Source organism: Triturus cristatus, chromosome 10 (genome assembly GCF_964204655.1).
Source record: "Triturus cristatus chromosome 10, aTriCri1.1, whole genome shotgun sequence".
Lineage (NCBI taxonomy): Eukaryota > Metazoa > Chordata > Amphibia > Caudata > Salamandridae > Triturus > Triturus cristatus.
Window position 1 is genome coordinate 504,364,444 of NC_140593.1, and position 12,400 is coordinate 504,376,843.

Sequence of the window (12,400 nt, forward strand, 5' to 3'; positions counted from 1 at the left end):
ATTTCCACCACGGTGGCGCTCCGGCGCCACGCCTGGCTGCGGTCCATGTCTTTTTCGGGGGATGTCCAGAGTTCCCTCATAGATATGCCCTTTGATGGCACTCACCTTTTTGGTGAGAAGGCGGATAGTGCGCTGGCTCGTTTTAAGGTCTCCCGGGCTACGGCCAGGTCCTTGGGTCTCTCGGCCCCACAGCCGCAAACTTCCGCCTTTCGCCCCTTTCGTGGCCAAGGAAGGGGCGCCTCCTCACGTCCGCCTAGCCACCGGCCGCAGAACCAACCTGCACGCGGTCGTGGATGTGGATTCCGCCGTGGCGGTACTGGAGGACAACGTGCCGGTCAGTCCACATCCACCCTGGCAGCATCCGCCTCAAAGCCCTCCTAGTCCGAGCTTTCAGGCCCATTCCACTCCAGTGGGCGGCAGAGTTCGCCATCACCTGCTCCACTGGCGATCCATCACTTCGGACAGGTGGGTGCTGCAAATCGTCCGAAGGGGCTACTCCCTCCCTTTCGAGACGACCCCTCCAGCCATGCCACCGCAGTGCCAACGTATATCGGAGGATCACTTGAATCTTCTGCGGGAGGAAGTTACGGCCCTCTTGGCCAAAGAGGCCGTTGAGCGCGTTCCTAGTCCAGAAGTAGGCCGTGGTTGCTATTCCCACTACTTTCTGGTTCCCAAGAAGGGCAAAGAGGGCCTACGCCCTATCTTGGACCTCAGGAGCGTCAACGCCTTCCTCCGGAAGGAACGGTTCAAGATGCTAACTTTAGCTCAGGTTCTGGCTGCCCTCGACCCTGGAGACTGGATGGTAGCGTTGGACTTGCAGGATGACTATTTTCACATCCCCGTCCTGCCGGCCCACCGGTGTTACCTGCATTTCACGGTGGGTCAGGAGCACTTTCAGTTCACCGTGCTCCCCTTCGGCCTCACCAGTGCCCCTCGGGTGTTCACGAAAGTGATGGCGGTGGTCGCAGCTCATCTGCGCAGATCGGGGGTTCCAGTCTTCCCCTATCTCGACGACTGGCTGTTGAAGGCGGGCTCCCCCCAGTAAGTCATCTCCCACCTCCAGACTACGGCCGACTTCCTGCATTTGCTGGGGTTCTCCATCAATGTGCCCAAGTCACACCTGAGACCCTCCCAGAAGCTCCTCTTCATCGGAGCGGTTCTCGATTCGGCGCAGTTCCGGGCTTATCCTCCGGAACAGCGGGTCCGGGATATTCAGGCTCTGATTCCTGGGTTTTGGTCAGGTTGGTGCTGCGGCTTCTGGGGCTGATGGCCTCCTGCATCCTGTTGGTGCATTACGGCAGGTGGCGAATGTGGGCTCTGCAGTGGAACCTGAAGTTTCAGTGGGCCCAGCATTGAGGCAACTTGGCCGACCATGTCTTGATCTCGGAGGGCACTGCGAAACAGTTGCAGTGGTTGCTCACGGACCGCGATTAGGTCAGGGGCAGATGCCTCTCCCTACCCCAACCGAAGCACGTAGTAGTGACGGATGCGTCCCTCCTGGGATGGGGGGGCCATATGGAAGAGGCGGAGATCAGAGGCCTCTGGTCTCCGGCGGAGTCTCAACTCCATATCAACTTGTTGGAGCTGAGAGCGATCCGGCTTGCACTGAAAGCCTTCCTTCCCTCTGTCCGGGGAAGTGTCGTGCAGGTGTTCACGGACACCACCACCGCCATGTGGTATTGCAACAAACAGGGCGGGGTGGGGTCGTGGACCCTTTGTCAGGAGGCTCTGCGCCTCTGGACATGGCTGGAACACCAGGGCATCATCCTGGTGGTTCAACATCTGGCGGCTCTCTGAACGCCAGAGCGGACGAACTCAGCCGCCGGTGCATGATGGATCATGAATGGCGTCTGAACTCGGACGTGGCGCAAGGTCTCTTTCTGCAGTGGGGAGAGCCTTGGTTAGATCTATTCGCCACCGAAGAGAACGCGCAATGTCAGCAGTTCTGCGCGTTGGAATTTCCAAGGCGGCACTCGCTCGGAGACGCTTTTCGTCGCGGGTGGAGTTGCGTTCTGTTGTACGCCTTCCCGCCTATACCACTTCTGCCCAGAGTGCTGAAGAAGATCAGGCGCAACCGGGCTCAAGTCATCTTAGTGGCTCCGGATTGGGCACGAAGGTACTGGTATCCCGAGCTACTCAGTATGTCAATCGATCCTCTGATACAGCAGCAGGGGACGGTCCTCCACCCGAACCTGTCCAGTCTCCACCTCCATGCATGGAGATTGAGCGGCGACAGTTGATGCCATTTGATGCCATTTGACTTGCCTCCTGAAGTCTGTGATGTGATTCTGGCAGCCAGGCGTCCCTCCACAAAATCGGTATACGCCTGCAGGTGGAACAAATTTGTGGCATGGTGCACAGCAAAGACTGTGGATCCCCTTTCCGCCCCTCTTTCTGAGGTTCTACTCTTTCTTCTTTCTTTGGCCCAGCAGGGCTCTGCTCTGGGCACCTTGAAAGGTTATCTTTCTGCAATCTCTGCTTTCTTACAGCTTTCCTGATCAGCCTTCTCTTTTCAAGTCCCCTGTTTCACGTTTTCTTAAAGGCATTACTCACATGTTTCCTCCTGTCCCCTTCGTAATGCCTCAGTGGGATTTGAATCTTGTCTTGACCTTTCTGATGTGCGCTCCCTTTGAGCCCCTTCACAATTGCCCACTTCGTTTTCTGACTCTTAAGACTGCTTTCCTGGTAGCTATCACCTCGGCTAGACGGGTGAGTGAGCTCCAGGCTCTGTCATCTAAGCCTCCCTTTCTTTCTGTTCATCCGGACAAGGTTGTCCTCTGGACTCGTCCTTCTTTTCTTCCAAAAGTGGTGACCCCCTTTCACATCGGGCAATCGGTCACTTTGCCCACCTTCTTTCCGCCTCCGCATCCTTCGAAAGAGGAAGAGAGGCTCCACCGTCTGGACCCCAAACGTGCGCTGTCCTTTTATTTGGACCGCACCAGGCAGTTCCGGGTGGACGACCAACTTTTTGTTGGATACTTAGGTGCTTAGAAGGGGAGAGCCGTACACAAACGGACCATCTCACGGTGGGTCGTCTTGTGTATAAAAGTGTGTTACTCCTTGGCGAAAAGGACCCTCCTGTTGGGCTGAGAGCCCATTCCACCCGGGCCACGGCGGCGACTACTGCCCTGGGACGGGGAGTTCCCTTGCAGGACATCTGTCAGGCGGCGACGTGGGCCTCACTGCACACGTTCGCCAAGCACTATTGCCTGGACAGCCAAGTCCGGAGAGATGGCTTCTTTGGCCGTTCTGTTCTCCAGGACTTTCTGGTGTGATCTTGGTTCGCAGACCCTCCACCGGGGTTGGTATAGCCGGGGTATCTATTCTAAGGTGAGGAATCTAACTAACGTGTTTGTTTCAGATGAACAAGTTACTTACCTTCGATAACGATGTATCTGTAAGAAATATTAGTTAGTTAGATTCCTCACCGACCCACCTATCTAGGGTTAAGGTCATCCTGTTCAGGGCCCCTAGATTTTTTGGCACCAGTGTCGGTCTCTTGCATGGCTCTGCATTCCTGGCGTGGAAAGCTATGTACAAGAACTGACGTCAGCGCGCGAGGGCGGCGTCTAAGTACTCCGACGTCATTCCGGCGCACGACGCCAACGACGGACGCGGAGCCACAGACGACGCCTAGCGACGCGCAAGGGGTATTGCTACAAAAATCTTTCCGGATCCAGCCTGACGCCTGGGGATATTCTAAGGTGAGGAATCTAACTAACTAATGTTTCTTACAGATACATCGTTACCGAAGGTAAGTAACTTGTTCAACGCGCACACATCATTATTGATGGATGTGCCCTGATGGTTCTGGGAGTAGGGAAAGTGGGCACTGGGGTTGTCATGAACTGGCACCCAGATCCCGCTAGGAATGACCCAAAAAAATGATAAGAGGGCAAGTCCCTATTCTGCCTATCAGTCTGGGGCAACGTGATTGATGAACTAACATTGGATCGACAAATTTGACATTTGTTGAGGGACTACTTATCACTTTCTTCTTGTTGGTTGTGGGTTCTCGCAGTTCTGCTCCTGTCCCTCCATCATCAGCCCAGAGATAGGGATGTCAGTGAGGTTAGCTAGGATTAAGCAATTGTTCATTTTTACAAGTGCCTTCTCCATGAGTCTGGACTTCTAGAATGCTATTGGAGCTCTTGAATGGCACTAGTACATTTGTTTGAACTTGTAGACTCCCCACTAGGAGCTGATTTGTGTTTCCTCTTGGCCATCTTTTCTGTGGGACCTTTTATAGTTTGCACACCAATGTTCCAATTTGGAACAATAACAACTTCCAAAAAGGCTGCTGAAGAACATCATCAATGCAAGGCACTCTATACTGAGCTGGAAAGTGCCTGTTAATGTGTGCACTAGAAACAATTCATATTCACAGCCTGTTATGTGGCAGCCAGAACCCAGGAAGCATAAATAATAGCTGAGACTTTGTAATCCTCAAGATGTCTTTAACAAAGTCACCCAGCTAGGCACTTTTTTTATCAGGGGAGGGATTCTTTAGAAATCATAGGTGATCTTGGTATTCTTCATTCTTACACATTGCTTTAGTTGTTCCTCATAATACTTCTGTGGTACTGTGTCCCAATATGTTGATTCTGACAGCAAACCAAGTTCATATGATATTCTGAACTCTTATTCACCATAAAATGCGTAATAACGCCTGATTATTGTTAACCCCCATAGGGCTTATGTGTCTGGAAAAGGAGTTCATTCAATAAAAATATTCCATGGTTACCCCCATGCTGAATTTCAGAGGATTAAATGAATGGTGAGATTTACATGCTTGTGATGAAGGTATGAAAATGTTTTCCATCTAGAAGTCACCAGCAAGCAATATTTGATTGGAGTTAAGAACAAGATTGGATGTAGAGTGGCACATTTGTTGAAAATGGTTTGGTGGGACTGTATGTGTAATCGAATGTGAAGGTGTTGTAAATGTCTTGAAGCATATCTGTATGCACACACTATATTTTATACTTTGTGCTCAGTTTAAGGGCAGATCTTGCAGTATTGATCCTATCTTGGTGTAAAACGACTACCACTCCATCTCTGCCTCTATGTCTTTCGCAGTGGATGAGGGTTTAGTTGTGCAGTACCATGTGCTTTAAAGCTGGAGTGGATACATCTTTAACCCAGGTCACTGTGGTGACTAGGAAGTCAATGTTGTTCCTGGTTTGTGTATGTTATATTCATGCTTGGTGTTGATAATTCAATAGTGTAGCACTTGGTGTGCTGTTTATGTGTTAGTGTCTTGAGTGTAAATGTTGATGGGATTTTTCACATGGATGGGCAGTGGGTTGTGTGTGCCAAAGCTGTGCAGGAAAGTTTTTTTGAAGTGTTTTAGATGTGGGGATCTCTGACCTGCAGTTCTATAACGAATTCAGAGTAAAGTGCTACACACATAGTTGAAAGGGAAAATCTTCTGGTGCTTTTTGTTGGGGCTGGGTGAAAACAGAACTTCTGGCCAAGGTCCAGACCCTTGCTGGTACTAACAGGCTCAAACAGAAATGGTGATTGGCAACTTGGGGTCCTTTGCAGTGACTCCCAAGCTCGAGGTCCGGGACAGGTCTTTAACAGAAAAGGGTTACTGGTTCCAAAATAGTGTGCCAAATGGGTGCAAAATCCATGGGTTATGGCTTCTAAAAATAAAGTTGTACAAAAGGAAAGACCAGAAGCCAAGCCAGGATCTGGGACAACATCCCATTGAAAATTAGAACTTTCCTATGCTCCTGGAGTTCAGGAAGAAACTCAATATACACCCACAATACTTTATCCTCTCACCCACTAAGTACCCACCCTCTTCTGTCTCTTGATTAATGTTACTAAAAATGTAGCTGGGTTCTCAGCCTTTGCTCATTGCTCTGTAGCAACCCAGCTAGGTTCTCAAACTAGTTACAAAATGGCAGTGCTTGACCCTCGTACTGATTATCTGCATGAACCATGCTAACAAGTGTCTCATTTCACATTTTGTAGGACTCTGCCAACCTTTTTAGGTGGCCTGATGAGGGGGCATAGAAGTGTTAACCTTTGACTGGCCTCGTGAGTCCAAAATGGAGGCACCTGACCCTCTTACTGCTGGCAGGGGTCTCCACATCTCTCCTTTTGTGAGATCCTGCTGGCCTTATGATGTGCCTGGGGAGAATGGGAGGAGTCACAGAGGAGTGCAAAACACTCAACTTGCCTTATTTTCAGACTGAGCACCTGGGTTTGTTTCTCAGGATATTGTCTATACGAATATCATTTGATATAAACATTATGTCCTAAATATCATTTACTAAAATAACATCCCACTGGTATGAAATTCCTATTATTGACTCCAAGGAGGTGAGATTTTTGTAAATGACATTTTGAACACTATATTAATGTGAAACAATATTCTGATAATGACATTTTGCTACCATCCCGTTCCTGCCTCCACAATGATTGCGCTTGCCCTTCTTACTGCTTCTCCACCTGGAACATGCAGCCAGGAATTTCCACTCTTCTCCATCTGTCATATCCTTGACTGTAGCATTATGGTGCTGAGAAAAATGGGGAACCATACAGTGACCACTCTTTTTCAATAGCTATCTGGGTCACTTGACTTCCATGAGAAAATCCTTTGAAAAAAGATGGCCTATATCTATGCCGGTAATGCACGCATACTGTTTAATCTGCCTCATTTCAGCACTGATGGCCTATAAAATGTAAGGGACTGTACCTCATAAGTTAAGCACTGTTCAACAAAAAAATTATATGCTGGTTCTCAACAAGCAGATATTGATATTATCATTCCTACTAGTCAGAATTTGTTTTAGAAAAAATCCCTAGCTTGTCACCCATGATAGAGGGCCTGATGTATATGTTGGTTGTAAGGATACTCCGTCTCAATGTGGAAGGAGTGGTCTGGCTGCCCAATTTAGAAGCAGGTGGGACTTTGGTGTAACCATGGTTGCGACTACTCCGTTTCCACCATGGTTACACCCCTTTGAGGTCCCAAAAGAGGAAGGGCTGCCAGAGGTTGACCTCTATGTCCACCCATCTAATTTAAATGAACAGATATAATGGTCAGTTTTTACTGCCTGTCACACCAGGAAAACCTTGGCAGTAAGGGGCAGTGAAAAATGTCCAATGACTCCCTCACAAGGGGAGATAATTCCCATGGCGAGAGGGGCCTTTCTTTTTGTTTTCAAAAAGAAAATCTTGCTTTGGGGTTTTGGTTTTGAAAATAAAGATACGTTTGTCGGAAAGCTCTGTCATGTTGACAGAACCATGCATCATACTTAAAAAAGCATGCAATGCTTTTAAAATCACTGCTGGCATGGCTATCATTTTTTAATTTGACTAGCGGAGTCTCCGTCATGGCAACAGAGTAATTTACTCCATTGCCCTTATGGACTTAACCCCGACTGCCATATATAAATTAGGCCATTAGACATCTTAATATTGTCAAAGATGATAACTTCCATTTGCAGTCATTCAAAATACTTGGAACAACTGCAGTGTATGACAATGATAACATTGATTTTTCAAATGAAGCCTGGTGCTACAGTCATGATCTAGTCTCCCCAGAGCTGCAGGGGTTGGATTTCCAACCTCCCCGATGCACAGACTAAGTTCAATGAACCAACCTCAAATTAGAAACCCAGTTGGACTGTGACCCATACACAGTCCACTAAGCAATCCTTGTGGGTAGTGTTTTATGGTCACAATTAGTCCCACTAGATTAGTTCAGGTACACAGCAGAGCTCAAGACCCACTTTCTTAAATAAAACACACTTAAAATAGCACTCAAAGACATGGGATAAAACTTTAAAATATTTATTTCTAAAATGAAGTCTAGTGCTTAAATATGAATAGTAACTACACTCAATGTAAAAATAAATGCACCAATGCATGACATGGCCATCAAAAACAGTATGAACATGGTTTGCGACTTCCAAACATTCTAACATCCTACTGCTACTATGCTTAGAAATAGCAGAAGTACAAAATAGGGAGCCTATAAATCAAGTTTCTTAAGATGGATCTTTTCTCAGTGATAATTAGCTGTTTAGCTATTTTCTATCATAGCACTTTTCCCGGGAATGATAAGCAATTCTGGTTGAAGGCCACCTCTCTGTGCCCTTGAGCAACACCTGACAGGTTAGTTTGCTGCATACCGGTGTGATCTTTGGCCTGAAAGCTCCCGTGCAAAGCCTCTATAAACTATGGACAAATACAGGGGTTTTTCTAGCACGAAATTGCAAATTCTTATTTCATATTTATGCAACCCTAAAGTCTTATTAAAATAAGACAATATAAGTATTGACATGTTGCAATTGTAGCCTCCACTGTAAGCCTCCGGATCAATATGGCAGTGACCTTAACATAAGCATCACAAATATGCCAACCTTGATAGGAGGTAAGATATTAACACTTCTGTGTGTGTCTAAACTTCCCACTTTGTAATACAAAGAGATAAAAGAGTTTGCAGGCAAGCATACAATAATAATAGAAGAGATTTAATAGTGCCTGTCACAGTGTTCATAACATTACCAGATCACCAACTGAGCCAACTTTAGGAGTTACAAAAGCTGCTGCTTGTCTTCTGCTGGGTCCTAGCCTTTTTAAACTTTATTGGCACTTTCTTATTTTAGTACATTGGTATACATATTCAAGAAAAAACCCATTTCAAATTCAACTTCCACATGTGCATATTGTATATTCTGACGATGGTGACGCCTGATATATTGGTGCAAGTAGCACTGCGATTTATATAGACCAAATGGGTGGATTAAGTGTCGTGATGCGGCATCACATCCATGAAGATTGAGTTAGAATCAAAAATAATATATTGAATGTGGGTGAAACAGTGGGCAAATTTTGAAAAGGAGGGGTAGAAGTGACGTCTCTGACTAGAGGGATCAGACATTATAACTGGTTTGTTATGTAGGCCGGGCAGAACTTTCCACCTCAGAATGGGGTTGGTAGAAAGGACAGAGTTTTGAGCCGTCAAGTCAGGGTTTAGAGTCAGCGATGCAACAGACTACTTGTGAATGATGAGTATAACTGCTTGACGGAGAATGTTACCAGAGAATTCATGAGTGGGGCATTCTCAATCATTATAGTTATCTGTTCTAGGAAAGAATCCCAGACATTACTCGAAAGGAGAGATCGGGACTAGGACGTCAACAATGGTAGGGCTCTGGAGTTCCATGGAGAAATAATAGTTCTCTTAGCTAGGATATGGGCAAAGACCAGTCCTGCTGAATTGGTTTGATCGTGATGGAGGATAAAGTATTTATTATGTAGGTCCAGAAGGGCATGAGGAGGGGACAGGATCAGAGCATGTTAAAGTCAGCAGTCTCTGCAAAGCAGGGGGGTGAGCGTCAGTTGTACAGGGAAAGAGTTCTTTAACAGCTGCAGGGAAGACGCACGCTCTGTGCAGTATAAAGTATCATGTTCATATAAACTATGGATTATGGTGTGGGTGAGCTCCTTTTCATCAAAGGCTCTACCCACATCCATCTTCCATTTGCCTCTCAGGTGGGTTAGTGTTAGGAAAGGAAGTAATGCGTCCATGGTGTATATAGTTTGGAAGAATGGATATGTCTCTAGGGGTGGATTCAAGGTTGGCCAAAGCTCTCGTATTGCATGGCAGATAGTGTTGTAGACAAGAAATTGGCCCCTATGGAGGTTAGATTTGTCCATAAGCTCCTCAAAGTGTTACAGGGTGGTTTTTACCCACAGGGACGGACATTGAATATGTTATCTGGAATAACAAGATACCCTTCTGAGAGGCAGGAATCAAGTCAGGAGTGGCACTTTATTCAGCAAGTAACAAGTGTCAAAGACACATCATTAATCAAGAATAAAAACATTCCATATAGCAAGTTTAAAATCATGGCAATTCAAAGAGAGAGTGAGAGAGAGAGAGATATTGAATATCAGAATACAATGAGGCAGTATAACCTTATCTAATGCTTAATAAATCAATAAATCAAACAGCTAGCTGGAAGGATAGTGGATCACACTGTATGAGGTGATCAACTAGTTGGTCAGTGAACAGTCCTTTTATACAGTTGAAATGAGGAACGGGTGTCCGCAGAATTAAAACATTAGCAGGAGTTTGACCGCAAAACGTTACAAAAAGCTAGAAACACTTTGCATCACTTCTCGGAAAATTAAGAAAGCAGACGTTACAAAAAGGTACAAAGGTTTATCAAAAGGTCAGCCATGTCGCTGTCATAGTTTACAAAGCTAGCAGAACATCAGGTGAGAAATTGTGGTTGGCCCCTACCTCTACTCTTAGCCCATCTTCTTCTTCTATACGACAGATGTATCTGGTTATTTCTTCTTGATCTCAATGTACAGTAAGATGTGCACGCAGAGGACAGGGGCTCGCGGGGACTTGTTTATCAGAAAGGCGGTGACCTAAGGTTATTGGATTTCACAGGAGTGATACATCTGAGGTTACAGAAGGTCATGTGACCTACTGCTTCAAATGCTCAAGGCAGTGTGGACAATTTAGCATCGCCCTGTTTATGGGCTGGCAGGGACATTTGAGACTCCCATGCTTCAGATGTGGACAGAGAGGCCTGGTGCACTATATGGTAAAACTGGACCCTGCTTCAGTTCCCTCCTTTGTTTAATTTTGCAACAAAACTCTTACAGCATACTTTGCAGGCCCTTCTCTCAGTTGAGGTATCCAAGGGGTGTCATTCACATAGATGCATTGGCTCTTGTGCTGCTTCCTAAATCTGTATACTCTCCTTCAGGTATGTCAACAGAAATGTGCAAGGTGTAGGTGATGGCATATCTAAATTTAAATATTCTCTTAGTTGTTATTTACTGATCATTAGTTGGGGGTTGTTAATCTGGCACTAGGTAATGATAGCGGGCTGCAGTGAGTGAGGTCCTGGAGTTCTGATCTCTACAACTTCTAGGAGTGCTACATTATCCTCATTCCCTGTTCTATCCTTATTTTTGGTTATAGGGTTTCTGAAGTTTCCTGTTCCTGCATAGTTCATACCTACTAATTTACTACCAGTATTTTTAGCACAATGACAGAACACCCTTACAGTACAACATAGGAGGAACAGCACACCAAAAACCAGTGATAGAATTTTTAGAAGGGGAGACAGCCATGAAGGCATCCAGCTAAAGTCCAGCCGATCTGTGGCTATGTCTGCCCTGGCACCTCCATCAGCAATCATTTTCTTTTCTATGTTGCTTAAGTCCTTGATGGCCTTGCTGATGGGCTCATTCTTTATCATTGGCAGGCACGAATGTGGAGCACAAACTCCCAATCTTGCAGCATACTCCACCTCTCCTGGCTGTTGTCATGTCCAGGACATACCAGTGCTACATGACCATAAATCTCACTGGGACTGTGTTTCTCCCTTATAGCGTTCAGCCCATCCTTAGTACTGTTGATGGCCCAAATGAACTCGTAGCATGCGATTTGCAACCAGCAGGCATTTGCTTTGATCTGGAACATTGGAATGAGGCTGTTGTGCAAAGTTAAATAGACGGAATTCCAGGGTTTATCTTTAAAGGCTGTCCACCCATAGTACTCAGCATACCGCAGTTGTCGGTAGAGCAAGATAAAGGAGCCAGTCATTGGATGGGCATGGATGTGGGAGATATTGGCTGCAGGAATGACCAGGGTGACTTTGTGCATGGTGACTAGGGAGCACAAGCCATTCCATTGATTAGGCAGCTGGAGATAGAGAAGTTCTCTGCAAGCCCAGTAGAACTCCATTAGGCTGGAGGTGCCATATTGCATGTCGTGATTGAATATCACACTGTTGCATCCAGAGTTGCACCCAACAGGTAACGTGTCCTTTCCTAGAAAACAGAGAAGAGGTGACTTTATTTTGAAAGCTTTTTTAGGCTTGGACATTTTCTCCCCACCCCAAGTATACCTCCCACCCTCCTGTCGACCATATTTGGTGGCACTCATCCTCAACTTCCCAGTCAATTGCATCTTCATAATCTGAGTCTACCCAAGGTGACTCTAAGGATGCTTCACTAAACCTCATATAGCCTGGGGCACTCCATTCGTTATTGACGTAAATTTGTGCGAATGGATGTAGAACAGTTGTATTTTGGCATGGGCATGGTATTTTGTGGGGCACAGAGTCATCACAGTCTGCTGAGGATGATGTTACTACCATAAACCTACTTTTACTAGTGAAGGCTGCCCTAAGGTCTATATCAAGCACCCCTATTTTACGCGTCTTTGTTATCTCCTCCTCTATTTTTGTATTGCCAGTGATAACCTTGTGTGTTATTGGGGTATGGCCCCATGCTGTGGTATTTTCGAACACTTCAAAGATATCAGCCCCAATAATCTGAAATTCCCCCCGCATTTGGCAGAGGAGCAGGTGTAGGAGACACTTTGCAGTATGTGGTGGTACTTCCCTAG